The sequence below is a fragment of the Triticum aestivum genome, chromosome 4B (assembly GCF_018294505.1).
Source record: "Triticum aestivum cultivar Chinese Spring chromosome 4B, IWGSC CS RefSeq v2.1, whole genome shotgun sequence".
NCBI classification, from domain to species: domain Eukaryota; kingdom Viridiplantae; phylum Streptophyta; class Magnoliopsida; order Poales; family Poaceae; genus Triticum; species Triticum aestivum.
In genome coordinates this window covers 94,952,377-94,970,221 of record NC_057804.1, presented here as the reverse complement: position 1 = coordinate 94,970,221, position 17,845 = coordinate 94,952,377, and the positions used below count along the sequence as shown (strand labels likewise).

Genomic DNA, 17,845 nt, shown 5'->3' with positions numbered 1-17,845 from the left:
GAAGGAAGACGAGAGGTAGTTGTTCACCAGCCCTCAATATGCATGAAGGAAAATCGCCAAGCTGTTGTCCCAAAACCATTTACCCCGAACTTATCACACCCAACTCTCTGGGCTCATGGGGCGTGTGCAGGGGGCATGTTGAGCTGTGGGGGCCCTCAGTATGATGTTTGGCTAGAGTATTAATTTTTGTTGCCTCTCGGAAGCATCTCGAAACACGGCGTCTTCATACACGTACACCAAAGCTATTTAAGTTGTTGAGTCACAATCGTCAAGGTCTTTCGACGGTTCCCAATGACAAGTTCCTTCGGTAGCCTTCTTGTATATCACGCCTAGTAGCTGGTGTATAACGGGAAAGCCAACATAAAAAACCTCTCTTTTTTCTTTTTCTTTCTCTTTCTTCCGCCTGTTTTTGTTTGGTGTTTCTAGTTGTGCTCCTCCAACATCTTTGCAGCCATGGAGAGACACTCCCTGTCATCGTCGATGGTATTCAGACGACAACCACTACATCGAACTACGTCCTGGGTGTTTGGGTGCAGCAATACCCATGCGTCCCTGACAACACCGACTATAGCCCGACAACCAATGGTCTACACCGACACGCACGATGGGCGCCAGAACGCAACACCTACGCTCACGAAGGTGGAGCCAGTTCGTCTCTGCAACCCCGTCTCCAACAACAATGAAGCATGGGGGCAACGTTAACCCCTCAATTATTCGTAAGGGCGACGGCGTTCCGGCGCACCACCAGAATTGCCACACCATTGATGGTGTCACGGTTCGCTCAACGAAGGGGGGTTATCGACGGTCTACCGATGCCTCGCCTACATCAATACAAGAAGATCACGGGAGCAGTGCAACGCGCCAGTGCGGCCAGCGTGAATCTGTGAAACCCTCCAATCAAGCCGGTTGGCACCGTAGCAGCTAAACGGTCGCGACGAGATTGGTAAAAAATCTCCTTTTGTTTTCAGAATCAGGCATGATGTTTCGCCTTGGAATGAAGACATAGTAGGGTTGCTTCGCGGGCCGGCATCATACCTGTTATACGATCCTAACGAGTTCCCAATAAAATACAAGTGTGGATGAAAATACCTACAGTATACAACATCGATATATTAATAATACTCGAGCATCTTCGGAACAACGAGTCACCAATGCCATGGGCCAACACTTCCTCACTTATTCAGGCCGCACACAAGTTGATGCGCCCAATCAATCCTAAAGAAAAATATTTTCACCAAACTAAGTTCGATCGTTTCACGCTCGAACTTTATTTAGTGAGGAGGCATTTGTTCAACGTGTTTTTTACCAAAGAAAAGATTTTTTTTTCTTCATGGCAGGATGCACGGGAAGAGACATACCTACTCATGGGCTAGTTACCTTTGTACCTTGTGCATGGCAAATTTGTCTACGTGCTTGCATATGCATGGATCCAAGGCCAACCATGCAGAGAAGTAGCATGCATCATGGATTTGGACACAGAGGGAAATGTGCATCAGTAGTCTTGCACGTGCATGCTTCTTCACTAATAAACTAGTGCATGGGGTCAATTAGCACACGTAGCCATCCATGCACGCATTTGAAGGATAAGTATATGCGTATATGACTACGTATGTGGCGTATGTGCACAGTGGGCAGTATACATACAAATACATGCATCTGAGTAACCATGTGTATGCGTACGTATTCGGGTATTTGGTGCGCCGAGCGGCAGCACGTGTACATCCGTACATACCCGAATACACGCGCTTATCTTTGGCATGGAATCACACAGCGGCTGCTAGAGGGCAATCCCACGTACGGCTAATCAGGTAAGTTTTCGTTCTTGATTTTGTTCTAAATAAATGCAGGCGGGCCGAGCAAGGAATTATAAAGGCGCTACCGAAGAAAAGGTGATCAGAAAAGGAAATTGAGAGGATCAACTTGCCGAGCAATCAACGCGTCCGGCCAATCTGCTGCAATTGCCTCCGAGATTCAGGTTGCCTTTTATACACCTGCCGGACACCTATATATAACGAAAATATTAACGCCCATCCGTGTGGCACCTGTCAACTGGTTCACACGCCTTCATATCCGTCCATTTAGCGTGCACGAATCTTGGAGACTTGGGATCCGGAGTCCAGCGCCACGTCAGCGACGAGCGCCGTGCGGTGGAACTGCGGCTCGTCCGAACGATTTCATTCAACGCACACTACACGCCCGCCTATCTTATCCCCTTTCTCTCCTCGTTGACTCACTCACAAGACCTCACATCCGACGCGAGTGGAGGCCATGCGCGGATGCGCCGGCGTCGAGGAGCACATCCGCGGTGGTTTTGGACGGGCGGTGCCATTCCAGTGGCTTGCGGCGGCGAAGCTCAGGCGGGCCGCTACGGGGAGGAACTCCACCGGACGAAATCGAGGCGTCATGGGCGGGCGATTTGGGCCGGCAGCGCCGTTCCCGTGCCTGGCGCCGGCGGAGCCGAGGCGGCCCGCTGCGGAGAGTAGCTCCACCGAGCTATCTCACGACGGAGGCCATGCGTGGGCTCGACGAGGCGTGATGCACGGGCGATTTTGGGCGGGCGGCGCAGTCCCCGTGCCTGGCGCCAATGGAGGCGAGGCGGGTTGCTACGAAGAGGAGCTCCACCGGGGTGTCGCGCGACGGAGGCGGGCCGGCGCGGCGGAGGCGGGGGCTCGCCACAGATGCTTCCACCTCGCTGCCGTCGTCGTCCTGCTTCCTGGGTCTCCTCCGAGCTTGCCATCATCGCCCAAGGTGAGCGGTGCTTTACATACCACCCTTGTGTAGATAGAAGAACTTCTCCACCGACGACGACTCAATTTCTGCCTCGTTAATCTCTGGCAAATCACTGACGGATAGAAGCAGCGGTCGTGGAGTTGAGTCCAGTCAGTAGCACTAGCGCTAGTTCCTTCCATGATCCTGTAGGCCGCGAGGTGTGTCTGGTGAAGCTGGAATTGCAGAAGCTTTTCACATGAGTTAGCCTGAATGTGTTAGTTCGTCATGTTTGTTCTAAAGCAGCCGCTGTTGTAGTTCAGATATATACAATCTTTGTTCAGTTGTAGCTGAAGAAGAAGAGAGGGTTAGTAATTCGGAGTAGTACTCAGTACTTTATAGAACTTTGTTGTGAAGGAAATGAATCAACAATATCTGCGTGTTGCTCCAGTTCAACTCGTCCACAACACTTTTACTATAGTTCGTTATCAAATGAACCCTAACTAGTAGTAGTACAATACAGAGTTGGGTCTCTGAGAATCTGATTGTTAGGTTGTCATGTGAGCTTACGGGGCTGGAGATTTGGTGGTTGTCATGTTGTCCAACGATGCTAGTATGATTCAGATACTCGCGCCCGTAGCTCAAATGTCACTCAATTTTGCCATGTCACTTGCACATTTTTGTACACAGTTTTGTTTGAATTTTTAGTTCAATCTTCTCAATGTTGCCATGCAATGTCCCAACGATGACAACCGATAATTGCTATGAGTAGTTGCCATGGCAGCATTCTGCAGTAATTGTGATGGCAAGTTTCTGTAATAGTCGCCATGGGCAGAATTTCTACGAGTGGTTGCCATGGCAAAATTTTCTGTAGTAGTTGCCATGGGCAGTATCCATACAAGTAGTTGTTATGGCAAATTTGTTTGGGACAATGGCAAACTTTTTTATCATGGCAAAAATGGTTAGTGAATTTGCCATGGCAAATTCACTTGATGTCCCACGGCAAATTCACTTTATTGTCTGTGACAAGTTTCTTTTTTTAAGATCATGTTAAACTTCTTTTACAAACCATGACATTTTTCTGACAAACCATGGCAAATCTATTTAATTGGAATAGATTTTCCATACTACATGGCACTTTTTTCCCCGGAACATGGCAATTCCTTTTTATGAAGCATGGCAAATTTAGTTAAATGGATTTTTTTCTATTGAGTACAAAATTGTCATAGCACATGCAATTGATTTGCCGTACTACATGGCAATTTCCCCCCTCCACCTTCGCAAGTTTATTTTACGAACCATGGAAAAAATTAGATAACTGAAATAGATTTTGCCATACTACATGGCAAAAAAAAAACCTGACCATGGCAATTATATTTTATGAAGTATGGCAAATTCAGTAAAATTGAATAGATTTGACATATTACATGGCATTTTTTCCCCATCCACCATGGCAAGTTTATTTCTAAGAACCATGGCAAATTTAGTTATTTGAAACAGATTTGCCATACGACATGGCATTTTTTTCCCTAGCCATGGCAATTCTATTTTTTATACGAAGCACGCCAAATTTAGTAAAATGGAGTAGATTTGTCATACTTGATGGCATTTTTCCCCAAATCATGGCAATTATTTTTGTTAAAAACCATGGGAAATTTATTTAAATGGATCATGGCAATTTTTTCTGCCGTTGTTGCTATGGGCAGAATCCCTACATATAGTTGTCATGGCAAATACCGCTAAAAAAAGTTGCCATGGCAAATTTGTTTGTGACAATGGCAAACTTTTTTTACCACGGCAAAAATGTTTAGTGAATTTTGCCGTGGCAAATTCATTTGATGTCCCACGGTAAATTCACTTTCTTGCCCATGGCGAGTTTCTTTTTTTAAGAGAATGTCAAACTTTTTTTAGATTTGCCACACTACATGACACTTTTTCCCCTGGAACATGGCAATTCTATTTTTTGCGAAGCATGCCAAATTTAGTTAAATGCATTGTTTTTGGTGAGTACAAAATTGTCATAGCATATGCAATTGATTTGCCATACTACATGGCAATTGTTTCCCCTGACCATGGCAATTCTATTTTATGAAGTAAGGCAAATTTAGTAAAATGGAATAGATTTGCCATACTACATGGCACTTTTTGATATGAATCTGCCATAGCAATTTTCTTGTTCATAAAAAACATGACAATTTTAATAAAAACACCATGGCAATTTTTCATGTGAATCTGCCGTCGCAATTTTTCTTCATATTTAATTTTCAACTTTTTTTCACACACCGGAAATTCCTCGTACAAAAACATGGCAATTTTAATTAAAACACCATTCCAAATTTTCATATGAATCTGCCCCGGCAATTCTATTGTTTATACTTAATTTAACCTCTTTGTATTTTTTGCACACACGGCAAATTCCTGATACAAATAACACGGTAATTTTAACTAAAACACCATGGCAAATTTTCACCTGAATCTACCATGGCAATTTTGCTCGTAATTTTTTGTGTTACTTTTACATACATGGAAAATTTCTCATAATAAAACATGACAACTGTAAATTGTAATTAAAATATAATGATGTTTTTTTATTTGAACCATGGCAATTTCATTTCATAGTATTGTGTTCTCTTACATCGCGGCAAATTTCATATACAAACATGGGGATTTTAATCAAAATATCATGTCATTTTTTCTAATACGAATCTGATGCTTTTTTTTGTTCGTAAATTTTGTGCTACTTTGCATACAACGGAAATTCCTCATAAAACATGGTTTTTTTAATTCAAATATGACAACATTTTTTTATATGACCATGGCAAGTTTATTTTTATAGTTTTGTCTTTTCTGTACCTAGACGGCAAATTTTCGCATACGAACATGGAGATTTTAATTGAAATATCATGTCAAGTTTCTAATATAAATCTGCCATATCAATTTTTGACTTCACTTTTTTTTAGTGTTTCTCTGTGTATTTTAACCAACACTTTTCATTTTTTGTATTTATTTCTCAAGGAAATGTCGTTGTTGGGCTTATGAGTGCTCGTGGCCCACTAGAGGGGGTCCAACGTAGGAGGTGTTTGCGCTGGAAAACGTTCCCTCAATGGTGCTGTTTCGTTCGGTCGGGGTGTCCTGGTGCCACACGTGTGGCAGTTTGAATGTGCGCCCACACAAAATTGTGTGGGCAGCCTCCTGCTTACACCACACGTGGTGTGTGGGCGGGTGTTGCTCCCACCACACGTGTGGGCGTTATCGGCGTATATATATAAAGACACCAAGAGGGGGAAACGGAGGAGAAGCACCCGTGGTGCAGCGTCAAGGAGATCCGGCAGACGCGCACCACGTCGAAGGTGGAGCTGGCTACGTTCGAAGCTATGTGATGGGCCGACGGCTGCGACGGGGGCGCCGCAAGGCGCGCCCTGCGTGTTCGCTGCCACGTGCCGATCGCAGTGGCGCCAGGCGGAAGCTTCGCGACAGTAGAGAAGAAGAACGTGTCCGCGGGGACGGCGGCAGTGGGAGCACGTTGCCGATGGCGAGCAGACGCTCGGCGAGATGAAGAACAGGCAGCAACGCATGCCTTGCTGACTCACTACTTTGATATATATGTGTGTGTGTTTTCGTCAGTCAGGTTTCACGCGAGAGGCACGCGGCACGGCTCGCGCACTAGGAGGGACCAGCCACCGCAACGAAGGGAGACCCAAGAGATGCGCGCCCGTGGAGGTGGCGTTCAGAAGATCGGGATGGATATGCCACCCAGCAAGAGATGACGTCTGCAGCTGCGGCAGCGGTGCGGCCGATCAGATGATGCCCACATATGTTTGTTTGTTTCTTTCTCTCAATGTTTTATCAGGTTTCGTGGGAGGCGCTCGCACCCTCGACGAGACGCACATGTGGTGGCAGCATCGGGAGAGACCGCAGAAAGAGAAGGAGAGAGAACTCACCACATCGCAGCTAGCCGGCGGAAGAGCACGTCGCAGCAACCCACCGATGCAGCCAACGCATCAAGACGCACGCAGTGTCGTGTCTCATTGAGGCAAGAGATGTGCCCTGGCGGCAGTGTCGAGGTATCGAGGAGAAAGGACGCGCCCGTGGCGGTGGCACGTGCGCCGAGCATCGGTGTGGCAGCCGCGATGCACAGATGAGGATGTACTCCAAGCGGGTAACCGAGCATCCAGGAGGGCGCATACACCATGTGCAACGATGCTACAATAATCCTTATTTTTCTGTGTTATCATCTATTTTGCAGAATGACCTTTGCACGACGCGCCTATCAGAGGTGGCCGAGGACGATGCAACGCTCTTCTCAGAAGCAGTTGAGGAGGCGAATGATGCGTCCAACCAAGTTGGCCGCGAAGGAAGATGCGCTCTTCTTGTACATGTGTTGTCGAGGCGGCGGACGACGCGCCCAGCGGAGGTGGCCGCGGATGAAGAGGCGCTCTTCTCGTACCAGGTGTTGTCGAGGCGGCGGATGACGCGCCCAACGGAGGTGGCCGCAGACAAAGCGGCGCGCTTTCTCGTACCAGGTGCAATGAAGACGGCGGCGCCCTCGCACACATGGATGCATGTTAGAACAAGGAGGTCATCGCCCACTTCTTCAACCCCGATGACAAGGAGACAAGGAGCTTGCCACAGCCACTGCCATCAAGCCGGTGCCGCAGAAGATGGTGTCGTGGACCTTGAGGGATGTTGTCGGCATCCACTTCGTCAAGATGGTGCCTCGATGGATGGCGACACGGAGCTCGCTCGGATGATGCTCCGTCGTCTTCTTCACCAAGACGGTGCCATAGAGGATGGAGGCATGGAGCCCGAAGATGCCGCCATCGTGCCATGGATGATGGAGGCGCGGAGCTCGCCAAGATGACGCCCATTATCAACATCATCAAGCCGGTGCTGTGGTGGACGGAGGCGTGGAGCTCACGGGACGACACCACCGATGTCTTCCTCATCAAGACGAGGCCCACAAACCGGAGTCCATGAAGATGACACACGCCCCCGGTGTTGTCTGCAACACGCAGCCCGCGATACGAAGAAGATGGTGCTATGCGATGACACGTTTTCACTGACCCTTACCACGATCCCGTGATGTGTTTCCTTTGTCTTGGCGGACCACCGAATACGGCGTCCAACCGAGACGAGGGGCACTCTTCCTGGCGTACAGGTCTCGGCATACAGGCATCATGCTCCTTGTCTTAGCAAACCATCGAATATGGCGTCTAGCTAGGACGAGGCATTAACCATGCCCTTCCATGATGTCACCTTTCTTCGGCACCGTGATGCTTTGCCCTTGTCTTGGTGGACCACCGAATACGGTGTCCAGCCGAGACAAGGTGCACTCTTCATGGCATAAAGGTTTCACCGTACAGGCGGTGTGCTCCTTGTCTAGCAGACCACCGAATACGGCATCTAGCTGAGACGAGGCATCAACACGCCCCTCTAAGACGTAACCTCTCACGGCCTTGTGAGGCGGAGTCTTTGTCTCCGCAGATTGCCGTAACCTCGGCCCCTAGTCGAGACGAGACGCCAACCACACTGGCCATGCCGATGCGTGTGTGCGTTGGTTTTACACTAACGACAGTCTCCACAAAAGAATACTCTCGCGAGGCAACCCCTTATGTACCCCGACGAAGCCGCTACATCGTCAAGAAGTCCGAGCCAAGCGGGATTCATGCTACCCCAACACCGACTACACCAACGCTGTCAACACCGACGAGGCGCGACAGTGAGGGCGGACGTGGCTAGCACAAAGCCATGTTTTGAGCGGCACGTGTACCAACGAGGACACGGGCTTTGCCGCTGCCCGCACCTACACACACCATCATCATATGCATGGAGAACGTGAAGCGAAGGCGACGAAGACGACCACACAGCTTAATCGGAGGTATCTCGCGGAGCAACCCGTGGGAGTAATTAACCGGGAGCCTTCCAAGTCCACGGGAACCAGGAGACCGCACAACGCTAGTCACGCAGGCCGGCCGCGCTAGTAGGCCACGGAGCGCATATTGGGAATTGTATTTGTTATCCTTGAGATTAATAAAATATTGTTCCCATCTCTTTGTTTTCTTTGTGTCCTATGGTACACTGGCACGCCCGCTTTTTTTTCCCGGCGCATGAGAGAAATCTATACTCCTTCTCTTCCCTTCTTCCGGAGTGCAACATAAGATTTTTCTTGTCAAACAGAGGGCACAACTCACCAGGGCGCGCCTAGGCCTTTGCCCCTGCCCCGGTGTATCGTGCTCACCTAGAGGCCCATTTGGACATGAGACCGACGCCGAAAATTCCTATAAATAGAGAAACCATCAGAAATAACCCTAGATTAGAAGTTCCGCCGCTGCAAGTCTCTATAGCCACTGAAAACTAATCTAGACCCCGTTCCGGCACCCTGTCGGAGAGGGGGATCATCTCCAATGGCCATCTTCATCATCCCGACGGCCACCACGATGAGGAGGGAGTAGTCCACCCTCGGGGCTGAGGGTTTGTACCGGTAGCTATGTGTTTTATCTCTCTCGCGCGCGATCTTGAGATGCCATGATCTTGATGTATCATGGGCTTTGTTAACATAGATGGATCGTATGATGTTTCTCCCCTCTCTACAATTGTTGTGATGAATTGAGTCTTTACCCTTTGAAGTTTTGTCTTGTCGGATTGAATGTTTAGATCTGAGAACACATGATATATGTCTTGCATATAAATATCCATGGTGACAATGGGGTATTATATTGATTCACTTGATATATGTTATGGCACTCAACTTGCGGATTCCCGAGGTGACTTTGGGGTAATCTATGCATTAGGATTGATGCACGTTTTTATTATCTTTTCTTCGATAGAAACTTTGGGGTCTCCTTATAGTTCTTTGTATGGATTGAGTATTATGAATCTAAAATTGTTTGGTACATATCGTATAATTAACTCATGGGTACTCGCGGTGACATTGGGGTATCTAGCTGACATTAGAGTTGGTTGATATGCATCATATGGTGTTATTTTAGTATGTACTCTTGATTAGATCGATCGGAAAGAATAGCTTGCTATTATTCTAGTACGAACTTTAGGATAGATTGATCGGAAAGAATAGCTTTGAGGTGGTTTTATACCCTACAAACAATTTCTATCTTTTGTTCTCCGCTAATAGGAACTCGGGAGTGATTCTTTGTTGCACTTTGAGGGATAATCATATGATCCAACTATGTTAGCATTGTTGAGAGATTGCACTAGTGAAAGTATGCACCCTAGGCCTCAGTTTCCATCATTGCAATACCATTTGTGCTTCGTTTTACTATTTACTACCTTGTTGTTTTTTATTATCCGCACTACAAAAACTCATATTTACTATCCATACTACACTTTTATCACCATATCTTTGCTGAACTAGTGTACCTATACAATTTTCCATTGTATTGGGTGTGTTGGGGAGACAAGAGATTTCTTGTATTTGATTGCAGGGTTGCTAGAGAGAGACTATTTTTATCCTACACCTCCCACGGATTGATAAACCTTATGTCATCCACTTGAGGGAAAATTACTACTATCCTATAAAACTCTGTGCTTGGAGGCCCAACAGAGTCTACAAGAATAAAGTTGGGTAGTAGACATCAAGCTCTTTTCTGGCGCCGTTGCCGGGGAGGCTAGGTAAGTGGCACTCACATCCCGTCAACGAAGCTCTTTTCTGGCGCCGTTGCCGGGGAGGTGAGTGCATGAAGGTATATTTTTAGATCTTGCAATCGAATCTTTTAATTTCTTATTTATCACTAGTTTGGTTCATAAAACAAAACTACAAAAAATGGTATTGAGGATGCATCATATTATTCGTCTTTATAATGTATTTCATGAAAATGATGGAAATGAAAATTGTGCTCAATTGATAGAAGAAGAATTCAATATAATGTTTGGCATAAACGATGAGCATGAGTGCAATGTTGCTAGTATGAATTCTTTGAATATCCATGATGCTAGTGATATGCAAAGCCATAAGCTTGGGATGCTATATTTGATGAAGATGATATTTTTATTCCCCCAAATTTTGATGTGCAAATTTGTTATAATGGTAGCATGCATCCTATTTATGATGATTACAATGATGAATATGGGTTTGGAAGAGTGTCAACTCTAGGTAACGATCCCACTATTTTGGAGGGTGTTGAATCTTATCACAATGATGAGAGTGGATTTGTAGAGGTCATGGCTTTATTTAGTGATGAATCCACCATCTTGAATGAGGCTTCAATCGACTATGATAGTAAAGTTCCTATCTATGATGGTTATGGTGATGATATGTATGCTACAAAGAGTAATGATAACCATGAAACTTGTCATCATGATTTTAATTTTCAATCACATGATAGTTATTTTGTTGAGTTTGCTCTACTATTAATGAGAATAAATTTTCTTGTGTGGAGAGTAATAAATTTTCTATGCTTATGGATCATGAAAAGAATGATTTATGTGATAGCTATATTGTTGAATTCATTCATGATGCCACTGAAAATTATTATGAGGGAGGAACATATGCTTGTAGGAATTGCAATAATATCAAGTTTCCTCTCTTTATGTTGAAAGTTTTGAAGTTGTGCTTATTTTGCCTTTCTATGCTAGTTGATTCTTGTTCCCATAAATTATTAGCTCACGAAATCCCTATTCATAGGAAGTGGGTTAGGCTTAAATGTGCTTGCCATGTTTTTCATGATGCTTTTGTTATGTTTCAACTCTTATCTTTTATGCGAGGATCATTGAAATCATCATGCCTAGCTAAAAGGCTTTAAAGAAAAGCGCTTGTTGGGAGACAACCCAACACTTTTATCTACTGTTTTTGTGTGTTCACATGATTATGCTACTGTAGTAATCATGTGCTATTGTTTTTGTTTCAATAAAGTGCCAAGTAAAGCCTTTGGGATCATGTTGGGTGATAGTTGATTTGATCTTGCTGAAAAACAGAAACTTTTGCGTTCACAAAAATAACTCTCATTTTTAACAGAAGAGTGATTTTGAGTTGATTCTTTTTGCAGAATATTAATATACAAATTGATCACGTGGTCCTACTTTTTTCATAATTTTTGGAGTAGCAGAAGTATGGTTTGAGTACCGATGCTTTACAGACTGTACTATTTTGGTAGATTGCTGTCGTGTTTGCATTGTTTGCATATGTTTGCTTGTTTAATGATTCTATTTGAAGATAGGAGTATTAAATATGCGGATACATTTAGTATGCAATGTTGAATAATAATTTTAGTGATTTGCTACAACAGAGAATGATAAGGTTTTTGCATTGATTTATACTAACTTATCTCATGAGTTCTTGTTGAGTTTTGTGTGGATAAAGTTTTTTAAGATTTAGGGAAACCGTGATATGAGAGGAATTAAGGAGACACAAAAGCTCAAGATTGGGAATGCCCAAGGCAACCCAAGCTAATATTCCAAGAAGTCTCAAGCATCTAAGCTTGGGGATGCCCCGGTAGGCATCCCACCTTTCCCCTTCAACAATTATCGGTTAGTATCGGTTGAGCCTAAGTTTTTGTTTCTCCACATGATGTGTGCTATCCTTGCAATGTCATTTTGTTTTGTTTTTTGCTTGCTGTTTTAATAAAATATTTAGATATGCAAGTTTTAAATAAAAGAGAGTCCTCAAATAGCTACCCATTTACATAACTACTCACTTGATCTTCACTTATATCTTTTTGGAGTAGCTTGTCATTTACTCTTGTGCTTCACTTATATCATATGAGTAAATTTATGAATGAATTAAATATCATGAAGTTGAAATTATATGTTCATATCATGTCTAGTAGTAGCTTCACATTGGGTTTAGAAAGTGAAATCTTTTGAAGCTTGACAATCACAATATTGGCCATACAAGCAATTCGTGAATGATTAATATAAGGAAGAGAACTTTCACATACAAATACACTATCTTGGAAATCTTTTGTGATTGTGAGCCCCCATCAAAATATTATATGCCAAAATTGTTGAGCGTTGGACAAGGAAGACAATGTAATGATTTATGTTTGTTCATATTCACATAGAAGTTATATTGTCATAGATCCTTCAACATGTGGTGCTTGCCCCCTATCCTTGCTAGCCAAAAATTCCGCATCAAGTAGAGATACTACTTGTGCATCCAAAAACCCTTAAACCCAAATCTTGTTTTGAGAGTCCACCATACCTACCTATGGATTGAGAAAGATCGTTCAAGTAAGTTGTCATTGGTGCAATAAGGCAATAAAAATTGCTTCTAAAAGTGTTAGATCATTTAGTGTAAGAGAAAATTGAGCGTTGTACAAACTTGTGATGGTGAAGAATAAAAACGACAGACTGCATAATATGGGTTGCTATCACAAGGGGCAATATAATGTGACGTTATTTTGCATTAAGGGGTTGAGCATACAAACAAATAAGCGCATGGAAACCTCTGCTTCCCTCTGCGAAGGGCCTATCTTTTACTTTTCAGTATTTACTTTTATGCAAAGAGTCAAAGTTTTTCTCTCTATTCCTTTTTATTTTTCTCTTTTGGCAAGCATCATGTGTTGAGGAAAGATCTAGGCACATATATCCAGTTGGATATGGGTAGCATGATTTATTATTGTTGACATCACCCTTGAGGTGAATACGTTGGGAGGCAAAACAATAAGCCCCTATCTTTCTATGTGTTTGGTTGAAACGTTTTGCTCATGTGTATGCGGTGAGTGTTAGCAATCATATAAGACTATATGATGGTTAGGTATGTGGAGCTCTTACTTAAACTCTGTTGAATAAGTTGAATTGCAATTGCTTGGTGACTGAGAACATATTTTGTTGAGTTTCAAGAGAATTCACTGTTTGAACCTTAACATGTGAATTGGTTGCTACTTTAACATGATGAGTTTTTATGAGAAAAGGTTGCTGTTATGATGCTAGAAAAGTGAAATTACTATTGATCAAACTTATGCACTTTGCTAGCATTCACACTTCATAAATTATTTGTTTTATCATTTACCTACTCGAGGACGAGTACGAATTAAGCTTGGGGATGCTGATACATCTCCAACGTATCTATAATTTATGAAGTATTCATGCCATGTTCACAATAATATTATATGGTTTTGGTATGATTTGCATGAAACTAACCCGGACTGATGCTGTTTTTAGCAGAACTACCATGGTGTTGTTTTTTGTGCAGAAATGAAAGTTCTTCAAATGAGCTGAAACTTTTTGATGATTTTTTTTGGAACAAAATAGACCCTCGGAGCTTTGTGGAAGGGACAGAATAGCCACAAGGAGGGAACAACCCACCGGGGCGCACATGGGCCCCTGCCCATGGCCCGGTATATCATGCTCACCTCAAGGCCCATCTGGACATGAGACCGACGCCAAAAATTCTTATAAATAGAGAAACCATCAGAAATAACCCTAGATCAGAAGTTCCGCCACCGCAAGTCTTTGTAGCCACCGAAAACCAATCTAGACCCCGTTCCGGCACCCTGCCGGAGGGGGAAATCATCTCCGGTGGCCATCTTCATCATCCCGGCGGCCACCACGATGAGGAGGGAGTAGTCCACCCTCGGGGCTGAGGGTTTGTACCAGTAGCTATGTGTTTAATCTCTCTCGCGCGCGATCTTGAATGTCACGGTCTTGATGTATCATGGGCTTTGTTAACATAGATGGATCATATGATGTTTCTCTCCTCTCTACACTTGTTGTGATGAATTGAGTCTTTACCCTTTGAAGTTTTGTCTTGTCGGATTGAATGTTCAGATCTGAGAACACATGATATATGTCTTGCATATGAATACCCGTGGTGACAATGCGGTATTATATTGATTCACTTGATATATGTTATGGCACTCAACTTGTGGATTCCCGAGGTGACTTTGGGGTAATCTATGCATAGGGGTTGATGCACGTTTTTATTATCTTTTCTCCGATAGAAACCTTGGGGTCTCCTTGTAGTTCTTTGTGTGGATTGAGTTTTATGAATCTGAAATTGTTTGATACATATCGTATAATTAACTCATGGGTACTCGCGGTGAAATTGGGGTATCTAGGTGACACTAGAGTTGGTTGATATGCATCATATGGTGTTATTTTAGTATGAACTATTGATTAGATCGATCAGAAAGAATAGCTTGTTGTTATTCTAGTACGAACTCTAGGACAGATTGATCGGAAAGAATAACTTTGAGGTGGTTTCATACCCTACAAACAATTTCTATCTTTTATTCTCCGCTAATAGGAACTCGAGAGTGATTCTTTGTTGCACTTTGAGGGATAATCATATGATCCAACTATGTTCGCATTGTTGAGAGATTTCTATAGTGAAAGTATGCACCCTATGCCTCATTTTCCATCATTGCAATACTGTTTGTGCTCCGTTTTACTATATACTACCTTGTTGTTTTTATTGTTCACACTACAAAAACTCATATCTACTATCCATACTACACTTTTATCACCATCTCGTCGCCGAACTAGTGCACCTATACAAGTTGCCATTGTATTGGGTGTGTTGGGGACACAAGAGATTTCTTGTATTTGATTGCAGGGTTGCTCGAGAGAGACTATCTTCATCCTACACCTCCCACGGATTGATAAACCTTAGGTCATCCACTTGAGGGAAAAAGTCTACTGTCCTACAAAACTCTGCACTTGGAGGCCCAACACGAGTCTACAAGAATAAAGTTTCATAGTAGACATCAGAGGTGGGCCGAGGGGAGAACTACCCACCAGGGCACGCCTGGGCTCCCTGGCGCGCCCAGGTGGGTTATGCCCACCTGGTGGGCCCCCTCTTGTACTTATTGGCTCCAATAATTCTCATTTATTCCATAAAAATTTCTCATGAGATTTTAGCTCATTTGGAGTGGTGCAGAATAGGTGGCCTGATGTAGCTTTTTCGGGTGCAGATTTCCAGCTGCTAGAATTCTCCCTCTTTGTGTGTACCTTGCATGTTATCAGAGAAAAGGCATTAGAATTACTCCAAAAAGCATTATTATGCAATAAAAGAACATAAATAACAGTAGGTAAACATGATGCAAAATGGACGTATCACCCCCCCCCCCCTTTACCATATTTGCCCGAGGGGGAAAGGAAGGGGGAGGAGAGGAAGGCAGCAGGAGGCCGAATCCACCTCCTTCCTTTTCTCCCCATGACTGTATGCCATAGGAGGGGCGCGCCAGCCCCTTGTGGGCTGGTGTGCTCCCCTCTTTTGGCCCATATGGCCCATATACCTCTCGGGGCTTCCCGGAACCCCTTCCGGTGATCCGTTGACTACCCGGCACCTCCCGAAACTCTTCCGGTGTCCAAATTGTTGGGAATATGCCCTAGAGGCAATAATAAAAGCATTATTATTATATTTCCTTGTTCATGATAATTGTCTTTTATTCATGCTATAATTGTATTATCTGGAAATCGTAATACATGTGTGAATACATAGACCACAATACGTCCCTGGTGAGCCTCTAGTTGACTAGCTCGTTGGTCAACAGGTAGTCATGGTTTCCTGACTATGGACACTGGATGTCATTGACAACGGGATCACATCATTAGGAGAATGATGTGATGGACAAGACCCAATCCTAAGCATAGCACAAGATCGTGTAGTTCGTTTTGCTAGAGTTTTTTCAATGTCAAGTATCTCTTCCTTAGACCATGAGATCGTGTAACTCCCGGATACCGTAGGAGTGCTTTGGGTGTATCAAACGTCACAACGTAACTGGGTGACCATAAAGGTACACTACAGGTATCTCCGAAAGTGTCTGTTGGGTTGACACGGATCGAGACTGGGATTTGTCACTCCGTATGACGGAGAGGTATCTCTGGGCCCACTCGGTAATGCATCATCATAATGAGCTCAAAGTGACCAAGTGCTTAGTCACGGGATCATGCATTACGGTACGAGTAAAGTGACTTGCTGGTAACGAGACTAAACGAGGTATTGGGATACCGACGATCGAGTCTCGGGCATGTAACGTACCGATAGACAAAGGGAATAGTATACGGGGTTGCTTGAATCCTCGACATCGTGGTTCATCCGATGACATCATCGAGGAGCATGTGGGAGCCAACATGGGTATCCAGATCCCGCTGTTGGTTATTGACCTGAGAGTCGTCTCGGTCATGTCTGCGTGTCTCCCGAACCCGTAGGGTCTACACACTTAAGGTTCGGTGACGCTAGGGTTATTAGGAAGACTTGTATGTGAATACCGAATGTTGTTCGGAGTCCCGGATGAGATCCCGGACGTCACGAGGAGTTTCGGAAGGGTCCGGAGGTAAAGATTTATATATGGGAAGTTGTCAAACGGACACCGGAAAGTTTTGGGGGCATATCGGTATTGTACCGGGGCCACCGAAAGGGTTCCGGTGGTCCACCGGGAGGGGCCACCCCTCCCAGGGGGCCACATGGGCTGCATGGGGCAGGAGCCAGCCCCTGGAGGGCTGGGCGCCCCCCCTTGGGCCCATGCGCCTGGGGTTGGGGGGGAACCCTAGAGGGGGCGCCCCCCTTTGCTTGGGGGGCAAGTCCCCCCTCCCTGGCCGCCGCCCCCCCTCTAGATCCCATCTAGAGGGGCCGGCCCCCCTTGCCCCTTCCCCTATAAATAGAGGGGTGAGGGAAGGGCTGCACACACAAGCCAAGGCGCAGCCCCTCCCCTCCCCAACACCTCTCCTTCTCCGTCATGAGCTTGGCGAAGCCCTGTCGGAGTGCTGCTTCTCCACCAACACCACGCCGTCGTGTTGCCGGTGGAGCTGTCTTACTCAACCTCTCCTTCCTCCTTGCTGGATCAAGACGGAGGAGACGTCGCCCGTACCGTACGTGTGTTGAACGCGGAGGTGCTTTCCGTTCAGCACTTGGTCATCGGTGATCTGAATCACGTCGAGTACGACTCCATCATCACCGCTCCCTTGAACGCTTCCGTACGCGATCTACAAGTGGTATGTAGATGCAAACTCACTCCCTTGACTCGTTGCTTACCTGAACTCATAGATGGATCTTGGTGAAACCGTAGGAAAATTTTTAATTTTCTGCAACGTTCCCCAACAGTGGCATCATGAGCTAGGTCTATGCGTAGTTCTCTATTGCACGAGTAGAACACGATTTTGTTGTGGGCGTAGATCTTGTCAACTTGCTTGCCGCTACTAGTCTTATCTTGCTTCAGCGGTATTGTGGGATGAAGCAGCC

The 17,845-nt window shown here is 44.9% G+C and overlaps 1 pseudogene; it reads left to right on the top strand.

Annotated features, from left to right (window-relative positions):
- The first annotated feature begins 2,268 nt into the window (after window positions 1-2,268).
- Window positions 2,269-17,845, top strand: part of LOC123089996 (uncharacterized) — a 47,085-nt pseudogene continuing 31,508 nt past the window's right edge.